The sequence below is a fragment of the Pyxicephalus adspersus genome, chromosome 4 (assembly GCF_032062135.1).
Source record: "Pyxicephalus adspersus chromosome 4, UCB_Pads_2.0, whole genome shotgun sequence".
NCBI classification, from domain to species: domain Eukaryota; kingdom Metazoa; phylum Chordata; class Amphibia; order Anura; family Pyxicephalidae; genus Pyxicephalus; species Pyxicephalus adspersus.
This window is the reverse complement of record NC_092861.1, coordinates 73,899,752-73,922,972: the sequence shown is the minus strand read 5'-3', so window position 1 is coordinate 73,922,972 and position 23,221 is coordinate 73,899,752. Positions and strand designations below refer to the sequence as shown.

Below are 23,221 nucleotides of genomic sequence, written 5' to 3'. Positions count from 1 at the left end.
ATGATTGTCACGGGGTGGATAGACGGGGGTAGAAGTTTACAAAATAAGTTTTGTGCTTCATTTTTTTTCCCACAGGAAGTTACAAGAACATTGCATTTGCAAAATCAACAGGTATGCTCTCATGCTAAAAACAACGCAGCCACCATATATTAACGGTTGGCAAGCTGCACTTTAGTACAATTTTTTTTTTTTTTGGCGGGTGGGGGGTTAAGACTACAGTAATATTAAAGTGGAACTAAATTAAAAAAAGAAACTCACCTTTACCTCTGCAGATCCCTCAATCCCCCCTTTCCAGCTTTCCTGGATTAGGTCCTGCACTGTCCTGTTATCTGTCTTTGTCCTGTAGCAGAGGAAGCTCCAGGTGCCACCATGTCTTTTCTTCTTCTCCCAGCTTCTGCCTATGTCACGCCATCTTGCACTGTGTAGGTGTGTAATCAGGTGGCATAGCCTGCTGTTATTGCTGAGGAAAATAGAAGTGCCAATCTCACTGCGCATGCGTGAGATCAGCATTTTTCCCCCCATTGAAGAATAAGCTCCTTCTGCACATGCTGAGATTGGGTATGTGCAGAAGGAGCAGCCAGAAGCCATGGCATGGATATCCCAAGAGACTTCTGGCAGCCCCTCCGCTCTGCCCATGGCAATAAAGACAGAAGGGGCCTTAATCAACAGCAGGCTCTGCTGCACAAATATTTAAATATTAAAGAAATATCTTACCAATATGCAGAGACGATATTTTACTGCTTGTGAAGAGGTATTTTGTTTTTTGCTGGTGTTACCCTTTAAAAAACCCGATTTGGAACTTGGGCCAGCGATGGTGATTCTTTGTTTCCGCCAATGCAAGTGAGTCATTATCAGCAAGGCGGTTACATCTAATAATAAAACATGTGGTTTTAGTTTGTAAGACTCGGTAAAAGGTTGGAAAAAATTGCTCTTTTGATTTCTACCTTAACATTTAGTAAACATTGAATTACTACACAAGATGCATTTCTAAACAGCCTTTTTTTATTTCCATGCAATATCCTGATATTTGATATCTTAATTCTGAACACCGCTTAGAGTTGAAAGTCAATAAAAGTGCATCACATGTAGTGATGCAGCAGCTAGATCTTTTTTTTATTTGTTTTTTTGATTTTTTTTAAATTATGTGACATTTAATTTTTTCACTGCACATTTGAACAATTTTACCGACTGACTTGCTCACTGACCATTTACACTGATGACTGGAGTTGGACACTGATATCTGCTTACATAATGCAGTGGGGGTCTGTCACTGACAATGTCCCTAAAGTATTCAGTAGACACTGTACATAAGAAATCCGATTTATTTACTTGTACACTTTAAACCATGGCCAATACACTGTGCCATGCCTAGAGTGCTACAGTGTCCCTTCTTGTGGCAGTCCCTCTTTACAAAAGGAGCGAGGTATTATGAAAAAAATCACAGTGGGGAGTTGATTATGCAGAACACAGGATTTGGACCCCCACTCATCACTCCTCACTATCCCACAGCAGTAAAGGGTTAAAGGTGTTGTTTAAATTGACTATTACTCTAAACCTGCTAGTAGTGACACTTACTGTTCATTTCACTATTAATATACTATTCATTTAGTTTGGATATTAAGGTAGAAAAAATATGAATGGATGAGTACAAGAGGAAGCAGGTAAATTTCCAGAAAGTGTTGCTCCATGCTTTGGGTATTTAATGTAGTTTGGTTGGACCCTCTAGGACCCAACACTTTTTTTCTATAAAACTTTCATACTGGGTATAGTCAGTCGAAGATTGTTATTAGCCCTGGATCTCCTATATAAAGTTTAGTCGTCACATTACCATTACCTGTAAGCGGATTGTTAAAACCAGCACAATAGGGAGTAAAATACTTGGGTTTACATCTGCACATTATAAAATGTGTGTGTATATGTATATATGTCTGTGTATTGTAAAATTAAAAATATCTTATCTATGCTAAGGGATTTGTTGCACACAAATGCTGCACTTGGCAACTTTTTCAATTCCAGAGTATGTTCTCTTCTTTCAGGTTAAATTACCGGTGAAAAAATTGGTAGTGTTTGAAGGTCTAAGACCATATTGAGAAATTTGCACTTTCATCAGAGAGGAAAATGTGGCGCGCCACAATGTATCATACTGAAATTTCTCCCCCGCCTGATTCCACGTTGAATGAGCGGTAGTAGAACCTGTGGTTATGGAGGAAATAATTGCAGCGCTTAAGCAGAACCTTCAGTCACCTTGACATGAATACTGGTTAGCATACTTCTAATTCCTCAGACTTAAATCTATCCTGAAGCATTATTCTTCTGTATCTCACTCATAGGTTTGCATATGTTTCTCTGTTGTCAGTAAAAAGAAATGAGAGTATATGTGTGTGCTAATGCATTGGATTTTAATGTAATTTACCATAGTTAAATGGTCAGATTTGTATGGGCTGAATATCATTGTATGTACATGTGAACCAGTTGCTGCCAATGAAGAAGAAAGGGGCTGAATGGAGAACAGGTAGCTACACTGGCCTATTAGTTGGAAGAACCCAATAGAGTCCGCACTAGTTCTATTATTCATGCTTCCCCAGATATAAGTTTGTTCCAATTTAGCTCAAAATTGTAGAATGGAACATATTTCATTTTTTTTATGCAAAGGTAAGCTTTCAACAAAGCAGAATAGGGCAAGCCCCTAATTTCCAGGATTGTAAATGCAAATGACACAAAACTTTTAATGCCTGCCCTTAATGGTGTACTAATTACCAATTTGGGCAAATGTGCTTTACTGCACATCTGATAATAGTCCCCTTAACCATACTTGTTGCTGTTTGGAACTTGAGGGCTAGGGGGTCATAATACAGAGATAAATCATTCTTTACCAATATTTAATACATACAAACAGTTTCGTTTTCTCCTGAAGTCTACTGGGAGTATGAGGTTTAGCAAAGTTTTAACTCATGCTTCCCATTGACCCAGAACTGAATGCACAAATGCAGGTCAGTAGGTATTTTTTTGCCACAGTCCAGCTCTGGCTATTGTTCCTAGAAAAAACGGCATATGGCGTTCCTGGAAAACATGTCTCGAGGTGCTTTAGAAAAAAGAATATGGAATTGGTATTGACTTGTGCTAACCTGTTTGTTTTTCTCAATGTTAGACAAGTCTGTAATCCACTTTCTTTTGCCGCGTATAAGTCTGTCTTGTAACCCTAAGCAAGTTTACAAAGCCGTGACATGAAATTTTGCGTGACAAATTGTAGACGGGCTCTCCAGTTTTTTTCCTAAGCTTTGTGGAATAAAAGAACCTCTGTTTTTCTATGCACTTTGGTGTCTGACATTTTTTAAAACTCGCAGGAAACCGACAGTACCGACACTGGAGCTGAAGTTCAAATGTTTAACAAATTAAACAAGATAGTGAAATCATATTTTCCTTCCTGCTTGCCTTGCCATTTTAAGCTGGAGTTTTTGAAACACTGTAGCCAGCTGGGAGCTGTTTTTTTTTCTCTTGTGTGACCACTACTTTCCTGAGATATTCTCCTTTATAGCAAGTGATGTGATCACAATCGTTGAGTTTACTTTTGATTTGCAACTGCAAATGTTTATTACCTGCCAGGTAACATTTGCACAGGCTGGTATACAGTTTTAATAGAGGTAATGTTACAGGTTAAAATGTATATGTATACATTTTAAATAATATAATATCAAATAAATCTAGAGTGCTAGCCAAAAGGTAGATGGCACAGCAAATAGATTTTTAGGGTGATTAATCTACTATCAAAAATGCCAGGTTCACAAGGCTAGGTTGCTTAAAATGTCTCCTGATTCACATTTAGGGCAAACCACACCACATTTGACCAGATTTGCTTGCTGCTGCAAACTTTTAAAGAACAGAGATGCAGAAAAAAGTGGCTTGTCCCTTTTGTGAACCACACCATTATGGGCCACATACAAAAAATTGAACCAACCTCTACCATTCAGATGCAGCAGAACACTTTAGCTCACTGCAGGTCAAAAAGAGCCTTAATGCAGCCATGTTAGCACAGCTGAATGCATTCTGTGGTGGGATAGGGTAGCCCAATAATTTGAAATGGCTGCCTACTGAACAGCAGCAAGTGAAAGCACTTTTTTTTTGTTTACCTTTGTACCACATTACACGGGACATGTGGTACTGCACATTGTGGTGTGATGCACTTGCAGGTCTAGTGGACCAAGTGACTTGGAAGCACACCAGCACGTGTTGCATGCATGGGTAGTACCACATTGCCCACATGTGAGCCTTAAAATAAACCTCATAAAATGGCCCATTTCATTTCTGGCCCCAAACACGCTGGTTGTCTGGCTTTTAGCTTATTTGGCGTTCTGCATGCTGCAGTGTTCATCCCGGGTTTACAAAATCTTTAATTATGAATATCTTTAATACACTCACAACAGTTTGTGTAGAGCAGAAGTTGAGTTAAAGTTGGCCAGTATTTGTTTTATATAGACTATTTTGTACTGTTCACATTTTTCATTAGATACAATTTTCAGATTGTGTAGGTTTATGATAGTAATCTCTGATTTAATTTAGGACTGTTCTATTTTTGATCTCTGTTAATATTATTTTTAGGGAAACTTTTAAAAAGTTGTTTCATGTGCATGAAGATCAAAACACTGTGGAATAGGCTATGCTGTACAGTATGCATGGTGAACACAGTACAGATAATGTTTATTTGTGGGCAGTGTTGTGAAAGTACGTAGGTGTCTGTTTTCTGCAGTGGTTGTTAACCACGATCACGTTTTATTACTAAAGCAGTCAACATCCAAAATACAAAAAGTGTAGAAACCATGAACATACAATATAATTTATCGAAGTAGCAGTCCTTTAAATGACGTTTTTGTAACTGTACATGCAAAGTTCTGGTTTGTGGTGGACTTCTGACCTACAATATTCATATGACAATAATACATTGTGTTTTTTATGCAGTATACCTTTTTTATAGAAAATATATATTATGTATATTATGTTAATTTGTGCTTAAAAAAGGAGTTGAACAGTTGTATATTTGCAAAAAGTAAAAATATAATGGATAAATGTTTTAGTAACACTGTTGTAAAGTAGTTGTATCTCCAAATAACACCTGTATATTAAACCTACAGTCACAATATCATGGATCAAATGTGTATATGATATCTTCTGTATACTTTTATTTGTCTTAATAAAGTTCCCATTATACAGGCAGCAATATGCATTCCTGAGATCATTACATTAACATTTTTTTACCCTGCACCTACTATACTACTAAACCTTTGGTGCATGTTGACAGATATTTCCTAGCGTGCATTACAAACTCAAATTCAATCTAAGGGTACCTGAAAGTTAATATAATAGATTCAATATGGGTTAAAAGGGGGTGTTGCATGTGAAAACTCATAAATTATACATGAAAAATCTGTATTAAATTTGCTATCATCCCTTGCTACATTCTTTACGGCTGACAACTATAAACCAGGGTAACATTGTCAGTCTGTATTATAGCAAAACTAAACCCAGTGAATACTTATGTCCCTGTTCTGGGTGCTGCCATCTTCTTCCTTCTTCTTTCTCATTCTGATCTTTGGATATCTTGATTGGCTGGAAAGACAGGTGCATGGGAGTTCATTCAGTCCTGTGTATCTGAGCTGCGCATGCACAGGTCATTGTATTTTGACAGGTGGGATGACGTTCAGGCAGGTAAAAAAGCTAAACCTGTGCGCTGGTGTGTGCCCAGAGGAAGACACAAAATAATTATTGCCAACTGCCTATGTTACACATTTGCAGGATAGGTCAGCTACAGATTTTTTTATTCAGTGTTCTTATATCATATTGTATGTGTACTAGAACTTTAATTGCCAATTGGAAATTCTTTTAATTGTAGTATTTACTGGTATCGCTTGTAAAACAAATCTCTATCTTTCACATGGACTGTGATCACACCATGGTACCCATCACTTAATCGTAATAATTATTAGCTTTATTTACTCCTATTCTTGTTACTGAATTGTATCTTTATCTAATTAATGTCCACTTGAAAAGGTCAAAAAAGATGGGTTCAACTTAAAAAGAAGGTGCAGTGATCTCACAATATTGGTTCCTGAACAAGGTAAACCAGTGGGTGATATAACCAACTGAAAATATAGTTTTGGGTGGATTTGTCCTTTAAAGGAAGTACAAACCTACACATGAAGATCAGGTTTAGATGCTTTATCACATGCTGAACATTGTTTCCATCATCTGCAGATGCTGAAAAAAAGAAAAACCTCAGCAGCAACACAGGAAACTTTTGCCTACGTTATAGTTCGTCATCAGTCTCACCCTTTGCATTGTGACCTTTTAGAAGTGGTGTGGGTTTTTATCTGCAAATTTGAGAGGCTGGAAGTGTGTAAACATTGTGCCTTCTGTAAGAAGACCTCCCATACTATTTTTTTTTTTAATTTTAGTGTTGGTATCTCTATTTTATCTGTTTATGTTTTATTAAGCTTTGCTAATATGGGGATAAAGGAAAATAAACCAGACTGCGCCATATTAAAGGCCCCCGAACCTAAGGCGTTGTCACAGAGGAAATACTCCGTCACAAAATTTTGAGCCCCAAGGGAAAAACAATATTTGTTGAATCCTGTAAGATAGAAAGTATATTTTTATACTACAGAATAATACAAGTAATATCTAGCTGAATTGATATCTTACTGCATAAAATTAATAGTTTATATTTTTCTGTCCTTTTTGTTTACTAGGGTGTTAAAGGCTAAGAAACATGAGCAAACCTTGGTTTTGGAATCAATGTTCCATATCCACCATCAGTATTATAAATTCACCTCCTGAGGACATGGCAAAGTGAGAGAGAGAGATTCTGTGGGAATGTCCAAAAAGTTATTCCACTTGTGTTAGAGAAGAGGATTTCCATACAAGAGTCCAGACCTGAGCCTATTTACATTAGCATGCATCGACAGGGCCAAACGTACAGTTAGGTCCATAAATATTTGGACGCTGACACAGTTTTCATAATTTTGGTTCTGTATATCACCACAATGGAATTGAAATTAAACACTTGTGATGCGGTTTAGGTGCAGACTTTTGGCTTTAATTTATTGGATTGTCCAAAAATATTGTATAAAAATTTTAAGAACCTGTAATATTTCTTTAATGCACAATCCCCTTCTTTACAGGTTTCTTATGTATTTGGACAAAGGGTTTCCTCCTTTGCCATGCCTTTATTGCAGTGGCATTCAGTTGCTGTTTGTTTGTGGGTCTTTCTGTCTAAAGTTTCTTCTTCATCAAGTAAAATGCATGCTCAATTGGGTTGAGATCAGGTGACTGACTAGGGCATTGGAAAATAATAATCCATTTCCCTGCTTCAATTAACTCCTGGGTTGCTTTCCCTGTTTTGGGTCTTTGCCCATCTGTATTGTGAAGCAACACCCAATCAACTTGCATTTAAGCAGATAGTATGTCTCTGTACACCTCCGATGTACATGTGTTTATCTGGCTGCTTTTTTCCTATCGCATCATCCGTAAACACTAGTGAACCTGTACCACTGGCAGCCATGCATGCCCAAACCATCACCCTGCTTCCATCATGTTTTACAGATGACGTCAACCTTTCCAAAGAACTGACTGAGGTCCTTACACCTTGAGGTAAATGTAAAATAGATCTCTATCCCTTTAGGTAGGGAAGGTTAGAAGCACCAAACTTCAGTTTGTGCAACTTGCTCATTACCAATGATAGCACCCAGTTAAAAAAATTACAGTGTATTTTATACTGAAAAAAGTTTAGGCTTCACTTCTGTTGTCATGTTGGCATGGACAGGGCAAAGAAAAGTTAACTAGATTTAATGTCTGAACAATGCTATCAATTTTGTCATCAAGACCTCTGAGTAAAGGTGCGTACACACTTCCAATTTTTATCGTTCCAATCGAACGACGAACGATCGATTGGGCAAAAAATCGTTCGTAAAAAAGTAACCAACGACGCCGACGAACGAGGAAAATCGCTGGAAACGAACGACCGGACCGACGGATCGGATTGGACGACGATCGTTGAACATCGTTCGTGTGTACGGTCGTTCGTTGATCGTCCATGTTCAGAGCATGCGTGATGAACGAACGTCCGTTCACTTTCCTGTCGTGCACATAGTTCCTCTATCGCTCAAACGATCGTATCTATTGTGTGTACAATATCTACGAACGATCGTGTCGTTAACTCTATGTGCAGGATCGGTGCTATACGATCGTTCTTATATATCGTGCATGAACGTTCGTCGTTCGTTTTCCAACGATAATAATTGGAAGTGTGTACGTAGCTTTAGATCCCATAGTCCAGGCCTGTAACTGGGCTTGAAATTCAGAGTGCCCTGGGTTGAGCATGTGTTTACAATGTAATTACTAATGTAGTGAGCCATGATACATCCCAGCAGCTGGGTAGGGGTTTATGCCGCCATATCACTAGGAGAGTCTGCTCCAGTGCTCTCGGGTCCCACACAGACAAGGAAAAATTGATAACTACAAGGAAACTATTTGGCGGTATTCTAAATCTGGATATTTTTCTAAATTATTAAATATATATATATAGTGCCAGGTACAATTGTTCCACCACTTTTTTGCTTTGTTTGCTATGTCCTGATGAGGGCCACCTGAGGAGTAGCTTCCAGCTAAGCTATCAAGACTTTCAGGGCAGATCCAGTTGGCAAGGCCTATATCAAGACTTGAGGATTGGGAGGTCCCCAAGAAGATGAAGTGTTGAGGTATCAATGGTAGGATAGGGGCAGGAAAAGCATTGTCTGTGTCAGTAGAAGGTCATGCCAGTCCAGTGTAGAGACCTGGAGATCTGCCATTTTCACACAATGGGCCTTGCAATGTCACACAGCCTACAGAAGAACCAGGGCCTGACAGGGCCCCCAATGATGTAGGTATGAAAGGTTGCTAAAACTCATTTTACCGGACAGGCTCCAGGTTAAAGCTAGGTACACACTTCCAATTATTATCGTTGGAAAACGAACGACGAACGATCCTGCACGATATCTACGAACGATCGTATAGCACCGATCCTGCACATAGAGATAAGGACACGATCGTTCGTAGATATTGTACACACAATAGATACGATCGTTTGAGCGATAGAGGAACTATGTGCACGACAGGAAAGTGAACGAACGTTCGTTCATTACGCATGCTCAGACCATGGACGATCAATGAACGATCGTACACACGAACGATGTTCAACGATCGTCGTCCAATCCGATCCGCCGGTCCGGTCGTTCGTTTCCAACGACTTTCCTCGTTCGTCGGCATCGTTGGTTACTTTTTTTATGAACGATTTTTGCCCAATCGATCGTTCGTCGTTCGTTTTGAACGATAAAAATTGGAAGTGTGTACGCACCTTTAGAATCAACTACCACCCTGCAATCTGCAGATCCTGACCCTATGAGCCCCTGTAAAAGCTAGTTTTGTCACCAAGACACTAGTTGCTGTGTTATATTGTTGCAGACTGTATCCAGCACTGTCCCCTTCAAAGCAATCAAATACAGCCTGATCATTGATTGGCTGATCCTCTGCCTGGCCTTTGCTAAAGTTTGGCAAATAAAAGGCTTGTGGGTAGGGTGTGTTTTTGTTTTTTTTTTTTTTTTTTTTAATATTATTATTACCATATTACACCCAGCAGCTTGGCTGTCTGCGCTGTGTTTTCTGCTGCACACATACCAAGATTTATTTCTAAGGGAACAATTTAACCAAATTGAATGTTTATACAGTTGTGAGGGAAAGTTCCCTGAGGAAACCCACATGAAAATGCTGCAGAGATTATGGCGTGTCCCGCCCAATATTCAAACCAGGTACCCCACTCCAGTGCTAGAGGAGGGAGCTTCCCAACAACTCATGCTTACACCACCATGACCAGTTCACAATTCCCCAAATTTTTATAATGCCAAAATATGAACTGGGGACCTAACCAGTGTAATACAGCACTTTCTTTTAACTAGATTATCTATTTGATTTTTAAACCAAAAGATCTTTTACATATCGCTAAACAATTTGCTATGAATTTGCATTTTTACAACTAAGTATAGTATTCAATATGGTTTTTTTTATGTCTTCCACCTGGATTAATTCAAGGGTGTCTGAAAAAGAAATTTATAAAAAGAAATCACACAATTTTGAAAGCTTATTTAAATGTCATTTTTCTTTCTTGCACTGTACCTTGTCAGTTGTTTCTCACTAATGCAGCTTTTACTGTATTTTTAAAGGCTTTCCATTCCTTAACATAATTACTGCAAAACTGACAGGAAAGCCTAACTAGCCTAAGCACCAACTGGATCCCCCAGGTTTACGATTGATAGCCTATGCTCTCCAATCTTGCAGACCATTGATAAATCGGGCCCTATATGTCTTTTGCAGGAACGAATTTCAGCAAATAAACCCTTGTCTCTGCTGTGAAAACATAGAGAACTACCATTTACATGACAAGCACATAGTAAATCGCAAATCTTTATTGCATTTCTTTTTTCAATAAAAATGTCATTGTCACAGAGGAAATGTTTATGGGGGGGGGCAGCGCGACACTGATGACTTCCAAAGTAATTCACATGTGCAATGGTTTGCCACCATAATGTGCAAATATGCTATAATCTGTTGCAATATGCAATAATCTGGTAAAAACTATAAAGTACTTCAGTTGGGTTTTAAATATATATATCAAACAGATCTAAAAATTAAATAAAAACAGTTTGTCATTATGTGATTATTCAACAAATGCAGAAGTGTTCTATCAAGCCATGATGCTGCAGCAAAGTTGGTTAAAGATATGGTTGTGCTGTAGTATCTGCAAACTGGCCACATAAAAATACACATCTTTGTGGCAAAAAAAAAACCAATATGTATTTAAAATGTGTGCTTGGAAAAGTGACTTGTGTAAGGTTTTGGGCAGTTAAAAAAAAAAAATAAAAAAAAAAGGTCTTTAAAATTGTACAAAGTGTTAAGGGAGCAGACATAACCCACTAAGGAGGTAATGTTCTACAAATCCTAAACTGGATTCTTTTTTTTTTTTTTTTTTACTGCATGTCTTTTTAAATAAAGTTCATTTGCCCTAACATAGCTTCTCAGTTTGTCTAACATATCTATTATTTCTGAGAGTAAATGTTTTCCTGTTCATTTAATTATTATATTGTCAGTTGTAGATAACTACTAAATTTCAGCAATAGTTGGTCGAGACAAAGATTAATTGACCTATATAATTACACAGATACCTTAATGTAGTACAATATCAAACTTACATAAAATAACAAATATTTCACTTGGTCTCAAAATGTTAAAGTTTAAATATGTCTGAAACATTAATATTTGCAATAAAAAATACTTTTTGACATTTTTAAATTGAAAAAACTTACAAAACAACCTGTTAGATTTTTTGTAATTATTAACTTTTAAAATGCCTAAAAATGCTTGCATTTTGGCACCAATTCAGTGTTTGAAGGTGCAGGGACACAAGCAACCTATGCATCCAAAATTGCTGCTGTGGTTGAGTGAATTGTTTGTTTATTTTTGGTTTTGACACATTATTTTTTAATTTTTTTTTTTTATTTTTTTTTTGATGTTGCATTTGTTAGCCTATAATATTAAGAAATTTTAGCATGGAATTAATTGAAAAAATACACTCAAATAAAAGCCATATGTGTCCTTTTAAACATGATCAAATTATTCTGGTAGGCAAATTATGTGACATTAACCAACACACTCTGTAGCTAATTTTGATCATGGTATAACTAGGGCATTAATAATTAAACGGTACAAATGTATTAAAGAAAAGTTTTGGCTCGAGTTCTTGAGTCACTGAGTTTAGAAAAGCATCCACCAAGTAAAGTAACAAAATTGCAGGGTTCATGTTTTTTTAAGTCAGTCGTTTATTCAGAGTCAGTTTTCACATATGTCACATATTTCTATGCATACTTGTATTTACTATTAGCTGTAAACTACTTTGCCATTTCGGTGAAATAAGATAGGTATTTGTATGCTGCTTGCATATTTTTGTTGCATGGAAATAGACAGCAGAGCAACAAATGATATGTGGAAAGAGTGCAGAGGTATTACATTTAACTGTGATAATGACCTATAACATTACATTGTGAGCCCCTTTGAAGGACAGCTAATGACATGACATGTGAAGCACTATGTAATATGTCAGCACTATATAAGTACTAGTTAATAATACAAACTCTTGCTGTCAGACACTTGAGATTGTTACACACTTTACTTGAGAATACATCCCCATCTACTGGTGGCCAACAGTTAGGGACAAGTTACTCATCATAACCAGCGCAAAAGTTTAAAATACTTAAAAACAGGTGTGTGTGTGTGGGGGGGGTCATTTAAAAATAAGCCATGTGATTTTATTTTTTTTGCAGTGTTGAAAGGGTTAAAAAAGATTCTCTTGAAAGCAAATGACCTACACAAGATAATGTACGGTACATTCATAACCTATGCATTTATCCCAGGTCTGTATACATGACAACCTACACATGTGCATTATATTGCTGAGAACATAATATTCTGTATGTGGGGCCATAGGTACCAGATTGCATTACCCTCTAAAACTTTGAATATTACTGAAGCATACAATTGTGTAATGAAGCGTATATATGTAAGGAGTCTTCTAACTACTTGTGCGTCTGTATGTAAATGTAGGCTCAGCGTCTGTCAAGTGCAGGTGTTGTTTTGCTGAACAGCAAACAACAATTATTGTGGAAAATATTCTACAGTGGGGTGTAGTTGATGTCTTGCTTTCTCAGATCACATGCATTTACCTTTCACATCTGAAATGGCCCCTGCCCTTTGTGGCCACATTGGAAGATATTTAAAATATTTAGTTGCTTCTCTTTCTCGCAGTACTGCCTAAGTGATATTGTGTTGATTTACTTAGCTTTACTCACTGATACTTGGCCAAACAACTGGTAATCCAAGTGATCCTACTTCTTCTATTGCAGTACAGCAACAAACTATATGTATAACTTGGATAGTATGTACTTCTGTTTAGTTCCATTGAACTTATGATTTGCCTTGGTCAGGAAAATCACTGTTTCATTTTAAAACAGGGCACACATGGGCGATCTGTCATTGTAAGGCTGGGCACACACATGCATAGGCATAGGGTAGCATCAGATTCACATTAATAAATCTTAGTGTTTGCTACACATGGCTTAGCAATTGATTGCATGGATATGGCGCATTGTGGTATGGTATGATTATCAAATAAAATCTAGTACACTCAACTATTCCCCATATGTAGCAGTCACTTACAAATAATTGTGGAATAATGATCACTCTAACTCTAGCAGATAAAATCATCAACATTCACCCAGCCTAAGTGTGATTCAAAATCATTAATTCATTAGACGATTTACTTCCTATGAAGACAACATTGCAAGCAAATCTGCTTGTCCCATATATTTATGTGCATATTGTATGATATGTTTTTTTAGTATTCAGAATACTGTATTTTACAGCCTGAGTATTAGTGTGTGATATATATATATATATATATATATATATATATATATATATATATATATATATATATATATATATATGTGTATGTATGTGTATATGTATGTAAATACATTTTTGTCTGGTCTTCATCATTACCTACCCTATGTGGCTATGTGGTAGTATTATCTAAAATGTATTGCTTTTTGATTAGACTATTTGCTATTAACTCTTTGGCATTAGTATTTTTTTGTAAAAAAAAAGATGTATGGTATTGAGGAAAAAAAAAAACATTTCGAAAAAATTTCCAAATATCATTTGAAAATTGTTAAACATTAATGAAAATATCTTCTTCTACTATTTTGGTAATATTCCATCTAATTGGAGACACAGAAAACCGTTATTCTTGCACACCCGCCTACTCACCGTCATTTTCAGTATTTCTAAGTGTTCGATTTGTGTGTTAACATGCTGGATGCCATGGCAACCACTACCTGCTCAGTAAACAGCCATAGACATCTCCATGCAGATTTCTACCTTTCATTGTTCTTTACCATGTGAACAGTCTACAAGAAAAGTCTATGCTCATGGTAAATCTAAGATATTTAGAGAAATAAACACATCAGATCTAATTTAATTTTGCATTTTTTAAGTCTTATTAGAGATGTTATTCACACAGATTAGCATTAGGTTAAAAAAAAAAAAAAAACATAAAAATATTGTAGTGTCTGCCTTAGTCTCCATTTATGCCTTGGTTCCCCCTGTATTACTTTGCTTTATTCTTAGAGATTGCTGTATTTTACAAATGTATTATTTTTATTATTATTAAACAGGCTTTATATAGCGCCAACATATTACACAGCGCTGTACCTTAAATTAGGACTTGCAAATAACAGATGGATACAGACAGTGACACAGGAGGAGAGGACGCAACCCCTAAGAGCTTACAATCTAGGAGGTGGGGGGAAGTAACACACAACAGAAGGGGAGATATGTAGTGGTGGGAAGGAGTGACGGTTTTAAGAGACAGAAGAAGATGGGTAGGCAAGTTTGAAAAAATGGGTTTTGAGTGCTCTTTTAAATGAGCAGAAAGTAGGAGCAAGCTGAATAGGGCGAGGAAGACCATTCCAGAGAGTTGGGGCAGCTCTAGAGAAGTCTTGTATCCGTGTGATGAGGTTATGAGTGAGGAAGTCATTAGTAGGTCATTGGAGGAGCGGAGAGAGCAGTTAGGGGAATATTTTTTTACCAGGTCAGAAAAGTAAGTGGGACAAAAACTGTGTAGGGATTTGAAGGCAAAGCACAGGAGCTTGAATTTGATTCTAAGGTGAAATGGAAGCCAGTGTAGAGAACTACAAAGAGATGCATAAGAATAGCGGAGGGAAGGATGGATGAGTCTGGTTGCAGCATTCATAATAGATTGTAGAGAAGAAAGTGGGGTTAGTGGTGATTGATATGCTAAGTCTCATCAGCAGATAGGGTTGAAGCTTCAATCTGTATTGTCTCCAGAGAGAACTGGCAACATATACATATTTAATTTTTAATCTACCGTTTTTTTAAGGGGGTCTGGTGGGAAAAAAATGTAAATCCTTTGTGGTGGGTGCAAATTCCATATATATCATTGCATATTTTTAATTGACTTAAATGTCAGGCTAAACTCCTCTTTAAACTCTCTGCCATGCCATAAGTTGTAAGTAAACAAGACGGGAACACTGTAAACATGCTAGATTTTCACCTGAGACCGGCAAAACCATTTTGTTTCAGGCGACATTCATCTATAAAAATGCCATCATCAGTCACCAACCGGTGGTCCGCGAGAAAATTTTGGGGTTCCGCAGCTCTGGCCGGTGCACCCCCGAGCAGGGTCAGGAGAGAGACCCCGCTAGGGGGGCGCACCGGCCAGAGCCGCGGATCATGTCCCTGTACAAATCCCAGGCATAGGGAAGTTGACGGACTGTGTCCCTGAACATAACCTGCCCACTCTCCCATCCCAGACTTAGATCTGCGATGGGGGAGTGGAAGGGGCTATGTCACGGTGACGTCACTATGGGAAAGGGCTTCTCCCCCTTTAATTGACACCCGGCTCCCCGCGCATGCGCGGTCAGGAGTCAGTGATTTTAGTGGTCCGCCTAAAAGGTTGGCGACCACTGCTTTATACTATAGGCTGCAAATGTATGCTTGAATGCATGTTTAGAAACCGAGATTAAAATGATACTGAACTTTATCTATTAACAGGTGATGCTTGGTGGTACAGTGACTTTTGGACAAGGAGGATTTCTTCAGCAAGCTGACTACAGAACGTCTGCACTGTAGAAACAGTGTTCTATTAAATGACTACATTTTGGAACAACTTCAGGTAATGTGCAGAAACGAAGGTTTGCTTTATTTATAAATGTAATATATTAAAGAAAATCAGTCGCCCCACAATTTCCTTATCAGGAATTTCTAACATGTTAATGCGTGCAATATGTGTTGAAGTAGCAAACTTATTACCGCTTGGCAAAGATATGTTTTGCCCCAATTTTTTGCAACACTCCACTAATATATTGTATTTTAAGAATAAATATTCTAATTGTTGCATTAGGTCTGTTGTCATATTTTTTTTTTTTTTGCATTATAATTTATGGGCTTCAATAGTTGCTATATTGAATTTGGGTTTGTTAATAGGTAAAACAAAAAAAATCAGGAGAGGAGAAGGGCAGGCTTTTTTTGGCATTGAGTTTTGTGTAAATTCAAAGTATTTTTGTGTTAGATTTTATGTGTTCGTCTCAAGTAGAAATAAGCTACAGAGAAACAGAGTCTCGAGATACTCGAGTCCCCTGAGGAAGCCATTGTTTTAAATGAAAAGTGTTGAGAAATAATTGAGACAATATGACTCTTTGAGTACAATTCTTTAATTTTTTAATTCTTTAATTTTTTAACCTTACTTGTATGGTTTATCTCCAATGTTCATGTAATTCATGTGTTAATTATGTCTTTCATGGTATGGTAATCACATGTTTAACTAAATTCCTATCTGGAATATTAGTTGTCACAAATGTTTGTCTCTAAAACACATAAAAAAAATGCTTTGAATTTATACAAAACTCATTGCCAACAAAAGCCTGCCTTTCTCCTCTCCACAATTTCTATTAGTAATTTTAGGCTTGCCAAGATATAGTCAATAAATATCTCTTTGGTGAGCAAAACACTTTTTTCTTTTTCACTTTATTAAGTAAAACATTTTGTGTTCTAGATGTACTACAACTGTAAACTGGAATGTCTATAGTAAAATTAGATTTCCTAACCCAGAACTGACACACAGTCTCATGATACAGCTCTGACAACAGTTTATTTCTAAAAAAACAACTCTTTTCCTATTTTGAATACACATTGATATGTACAGTAATTTGTACTCAGTCCACACAGCATGATTATGTGGAGTTTTTGTTTGCAGTCCAAGAGGATTGTAACTTCTAATAATCCTAGGGAAGTACTGTATACGTGCTTGTGCAAATTATATTTTCTCTTCTGTACTTTTTGAAAGCTTTACTGCGAGTATTGAAGCTCAAATCTGTTAGAGTTTTAGCCTGTAGGCATAAAAGGCCTGATTTATTAAAGCTCTCCAAGACTGGAAAAGGATACATTTACATCAGTGAACATTGGTGAACCAAAAAACCTGAAATTGATCTGGTCCCAGATTGAAAACATTCGCCAACACATAGCAAATTCCATTCTAGGTTTGCTGGACTTTAGGTCAGCTTTAAGTAGAATAAAACTGTGATTCCACAAAGGTAAAAATGCACAAAATAAAGTTTTAGGGACTATTATTATTACTATCAACTCTGAGTATACCTGGTAACAACAAATGTGTTGATGACACTTCATAATACAAAAATGCTTTTGATTTTTTTCAAATAACATTTTTGTTTCATTCAATGAGGATCAACTGTTACAGCATGATAATTGTACATAAATCATAGGTCCATCAACAAATACATAGGAGTTTTCAGTGATACACAAGTTTCAGTTGAGTTCTAGAGGCCCCAACACGTTTCTCAATTCTTGCTTGTTCAGGGGACATAGGTAGGTAATGTATGCATTAAACTTGTTGGTTGGGCCAAGGGCAAAAGGGGGGATGTCAGCTGTACTGTATCAAATGATCCTTTTCCATGGAGCAACCATTTTTGAGGTACTAAGTCCCATTTGTTTAGGATACAAGAAATTTTTGAATGTTGATAGAGCCAGATCACTGATTGCAGATGGGACATCAGCAGTCTTTGTTGGTATGTAGCTGGAGAGGTGGTATCTGAGGAAGCAAGGTTCCTGCAATGGTTTCCCAGCTGCTGAATGAGGTGATAAATGACAGGTTTCTATGCAGAAAGAATTTTCTCTTATTTTATTAAAGACTAATGTGTTTTTTCATTTGGAAAAGTGATACTTAAAAAGTATAAACTTGGGGTATGATATTGATTTTTCAAAAATGTTTTTATAGAAATAAAATCTCACCATCTTTTCTTTTGTTTCTTGGCATGAATGTTATGCACGGAAAACACATGGTTTTTTTAATGTTGTTGCAGGGTTTATCGTTCCTTCGAGTAATTTAGTAATGTTAAAGCCCAGTTCCATCAGTCAATCAGTGCTTTGCCTTCAGCAGCTGAAGGGAATAAGGGACCAAAGGAAGGTAACAAATGCATGGGCAAAGGAAAGTCCTGTGTAAGCTCCTTAGACTCACTGTTTATACAGCACTGTGGACCTGCTGCCACATGGAATGGCAACCTGTTTGAATAGTAAAATCACAGGTTTCCTTTAAATTGGTAAAAGAAAGAGTATTGTTAATATGATTGTCCAAACAGTACATGGTTTAATAGCCTTCCTGGTAACAACACTCTGAGCAAGTGTTTCTGCTACCTTCTTTTAAATAAAGCACAGCAGCGAGATTTTAATATGAAGTATGTCATGACTTCATATGGCTTTAGATGAGAAATAGCTGTAAGACAATCAGTGCAGGAGTGTGTACTGTAAATTGACAAATGGACTCACTCTAGGTTTCCCTTTTGTGGTTAATGGCTCAGTGGTTAGTTACTCAAGATACAGAATTTACTAATGTTACTCAGGCTTAAACATGGTGTTATATGCAGTGGCATGTGCCTTACACTGCATTTTTTTTACTAACATTGTTTCTCATTAAATGCACACTAGCTCTGGAGGAAAACAGCTTTCTTTCTAGTGGACTGTGAGTTTTCTACTGGTAATTATCTGAATTTGCTAGATTATTAGATTCAGTTTCAGTTGCTATCGGGCATAAAAGAAAACCTCTGTGCCGTCTGCTGTGGTTTAATTGCCGAGGTGTGCTGTGCTCTGGAAATGACTGTACACCAAGAATTTCTCATTTTTAGCCTGCTTGACAGGTATAGAACCCTTATTGCAAAGCTTTAGGAGAAAAGCTGCAGAATACTTTCATAAGAAGATACAGTATATTACATGTAGGATTAAAAGCATAAAAAATGGATGTGTTACCTAATGCTGAAAGGTCAATTAGCCTCTAAAGGAAGGAACCTTATACAGCTGGTTAAGGATGTTCCACTAAATTCACAGAAAGGTTTTTAGTTTAACAGCCTTCAAACAGCAAAGCTTAAATGTTTACATGCAGTGCCTCTGCAGTAGAAAATGATTTCAGTTTGTCCATAATATATTCTCTGACTTTCCTCTGTTGGAATATCTACAAGCAGAGTCATATACAACCATGGATTTTCATCATACAAATTTTGTTCCTTAAATACCCCTTACCGCTTTAAAATTGTGTTCCTAGTTCCTTTCTGGTTTAGTATATTGTATATTGTAAAATAATTTCAAGGGATGATGGGGAAAAAATGTATGGCCGATAATGAAGACCGCTAAAAGCTGCCTTATATTGGTACATTCACTCCTGTATACTGGGCATTTTGTGGAAAACAGAGAATATAATATCCACATAGTATGTCTAAAGGATGCAAACAAAATGTAGCGGGGTTTGTAGAGTATGCTAAAAGTATCCTAGAATCACTGCCTCTGTGCCAAAAATAGTTTCATTGTAAATTCATGTGAATTCATTGTAAAATTGCTGTATTTGTGCTTTTTTTTTTTTTTTTTCATTTTACCCTACCAGAATGTATATACAGTTCATTGTTGAAACTCTATCCTTGTTAAGCTATAAAGCTGATGTAATGTATAGTGAATGTCCTTTTTCCACTTTTTAGGGGAAGGGCGGGCACTTTTTCTTTCTCTCTCTCTCTCTCTCTCAATGTGAAACAAGTGTCAAGGGCGCCACGACAACTCTTCCTTCTGCCAAGAATGCGCCTATTTTTAAACACTCCGGATCAAATATCAGCAGTGCTGGTTACAAATCCTTATCTGTGTGTATGAGGAAGCCCTGCTCTGTGTAGTCTACAAATGGGAATGCCTCTACTTGCCTTGTTTACACTGCAGCTCTGTGCATTCTTCAGTAATTATAGTAATGGAACTGGAGGGGAAAGGGGGACGGGAGGACAGGATGCTATATGAGGTAAAGTTTGCTTTGAAAGTTGGTGAATGAAAAGGAACTCTGTCTGGGAAAGAAGTTTTAAAGAGAGAAAGGAGGAAAGGCAAAGCTTGGTCCACATAGGGAAATACTCTGTGCTTTACATCACCATCGCTGCACAAAAAGCAGATGGCCTGCTGGAACACCCGCACTGAAAACGGAGAGGCCAAACATATGGCGGATAGTAGAGAAGCATTTCTTACTGCTTCACATTACAGACAGTTATGTCATTCCCAAGCTAAGTGCTTAATACCCGCTATAGTCACTGGCATACACTTACACAAATGACTTAGCTCTTTGTTGGCAAAGACCAAGCTGACATCATTGGCTAGCTTTTTCAAATACGTCCTTTTCTTTCCCGAGTTGTAGCTTCGGAGGGGATATTTTAATTGTCCCATTGTGTTTTCGCCACAATAATGACTCTTTCCCTGCTTTGTTGGTTTAGTATCTAGTACTGGGTACTGCTGATGTACGTGGCACTGGGAGATGGTGTTTTGGGAGATCTGGGCAACACTAAAGCCTATGTTATCTACGGAACTGCTGAGCTCATTCATCTCTTTTTCACGGCCGTTTCCTTTTATTTTCAGCCAAATCTGTCAAGCCTGACAGGCGAGTAATTTGAGCCAGAGAAAGGGCAGAGCTCCAGGTCTTTCCACAAAGCAATTCTTCTCCTCCCCTCCTGGGAAGGCTCCGAACTTGGCCTGCTTCATGCAGATGGATTTGTTGAGTCATGTGAGATCATTTACACAAAAATACATAGTGAGTGAGCGGGCGCAAAAGGAGAAAAAAAAATAGCTTGAAAGCCAGAGAGGTTTAATTAGTCTTACGCTGATTACTAAAAACATGGCAGTGGTGATTTCAATCCGAAATACACAGACTCTGCAGATTCTGCTGTTTCCTATTATAAAATTACTGCTACATTGGTTGGGTGTTTGGTCATTATTTATTTTATTTCTCTTATGCTTTGACGGTAATCCTAACATCACACATACATTATCTTCAATAGCAATAAATACAAGCTTCTTTTTTACAGTCTCATTATCAGTCTAAGTTCTCCCAGAACACAAGCAAAGGCCCAGGGATCTCAGAAGAGGGTCTAGGGTTGGAAAATATTTCATACACCCATTGTTCTTTTCTCAGCCCTGAAAGGTTAAGGTTAGCTGCTGTCTGGATGAAAGATTTCAACCAAATCAGTAGACCTTTTTCATGATGGAGGTCTAAAGTGCAACATGCCTTTAAGTTCTAAGCACAGTCCCATGGTCACAAGGTAGGTCTCTGGTTTTCAGAACAGACCAAATATATCAGAAATCTTTTTTTGTTTTCTTCTTTGTGAATTTATTAAACTTGAAGTTTTATTTGCTTATGTTTTACTTGTCCTTGTTCCTTCTCTACCCCTAATCAAGCTGCTGCTGAAATTTGTAAATAAAATCTTTGTGCTTTAATTTTGTACCCTATTTTTGACCCATTGACGTCATAAGTAAGTCTCTGTGCCTCTCCTATGCAATGCAGGCAGATTGTGACTGTTGGGAGGACAGACATAATGCTGTTTAAAGCTCTCTGAAAACATCATAGCATCCATCCCTAGTACTAAGGTTATGTTTGGTCCAAAGATTTGATGTTTAAACTATGTCAAGATTTTTGGAAATCCTTCAGCCAGGAAATAAGGCGGGCTTTATCTGACCTCCTGCAGCTTCTAATGCATACCACAAAACAAGTAAACAAGTCAACAATTTCAGCACAGGGGAGAGGAAGCTGTATAAGGAACAGTCCAAAACTAAAGGTAAGGCTGAAGTTTAAAAAAGAAAAAAAACATTTATAGCAAAATTTAAAAAAGAACAAAAAATTATCTGTTTTACAATAACATCAAAATCAAATATGTCTGTGGTTTTTATAAATCCTATGCATTTATATTGACTAGCTGCATCAGCTGAGTAGCCGATGGCTAAATAAAAAATAAATAAATATATATATATATATATCTATATATATATATATATATATATATATATATATATATAACATATATTTTATAATAATTTTACATATTGTGAATCACAATAGAAAATACCCCAAAATATTCCAATATGAATTTTCCTCTAGAATAATTTAATATTAGGACTTTATTATTATTATTAGGAAAAGTGTGAATAGTGCTGCCATATGTTACACATAATCATTCCTTCTTGTAGTAAATAGTTTTATTGGTATGTGTTACTATTTTGTTTAGGTAATTAATTTCTAAGCCAGTATACATAGATCTTGCTGGCAGAAACATGTGCTTGTGCATCACATTTTTCTTTGTGACTGTGGAACCCAAATGGAGGGATTCTCTTAAACCTCTGTTAAAGGCATGGGCCTTATGTCTACAGTACCTCTCCACCATGTGACTATATGTTTTTTCTCTACATATCGGATGACCAACAATGTTTTCTTCTGCTGCTCTGTGGCTGACTTAAAACATAATTAAACTTACATGAAAATAATCCTTTCAAGAGCCAGACAGAAGAATGCAGTGCAGATTCTTTCTTGAATAAGGTAATGTCTATTTCGCAGAAAGAGGTGGGGTCAATATAGTGAGCTAACTGAACACATCTATAAAAGGGAAAGAGAGAAAGCAAGTATCTTTCTCGAACATGATGATGTGTACAATAAGGCCGTCTGTGCTTGTGTCTTGCAGTTATTTTTTTCTTCTGCTGCCAGAGTCAGACAATGGTGGTGTAACTGATACAGAGCGCACACACACTGTGTTACACACTTTATAGCAATGATTCCTGACCAGTTTGCCAGCATGCATGTTTATCAGAGTGCCAGCTCAAATATGTCAGAAAGAAAACCGCAATTCAAAAAATGCTTACTGGTCACAATAGAGAACAGCCTGTATCTGTAGAATATAGCACCAATATATTACATAGCACTTTGCAGATAATAGAATACATCAAACCATGACACTAGGTCCCCATGATACTAATGCACTCCAGGTGGAGAAAACTGGAATATCAGTAGAAAAACAATAACGTACACACTGTATGCAGATTTAGTCCCAACTATGATTTAAACACAAAACCCCGAGCTTCCAGGTAAATTTGTAAATTGATTTGCAAGCTAAAAAAAACTGTATGGCATGACTTTCTCTATGTCACTCTATTACTATGACTTTTACTGTTGCTTTATTAATAAACGGTATTTATATAGCGTCAACATATTACGCAG

The 23,221-nt window shown here is 37.1% G+C and overlaps 1 protein-coding gene across 2 annotated transcripts in view; it reads left to right on the top strand.

Annotated features, from left to right (window-relative positions):
• Positions 1–23,221, top strand: part of BACH2 (BTB domain and CNC homolog 2) — a 164,671-nt gene that overhangs the window by 14,754 nt on the left and 126,696 nt on the right. For both annotated transcript variants that reach the window (XM_072408646.1, XM_072408647.1), the window contains exon 2: positions 15,709–15,829. The gene's annotated coding sequence lies outside the window, so the exon portion shown is untranslated. The remainder of the gene's footprint in view (positions 1–15,708; positions 15,830–23,221) is intronic.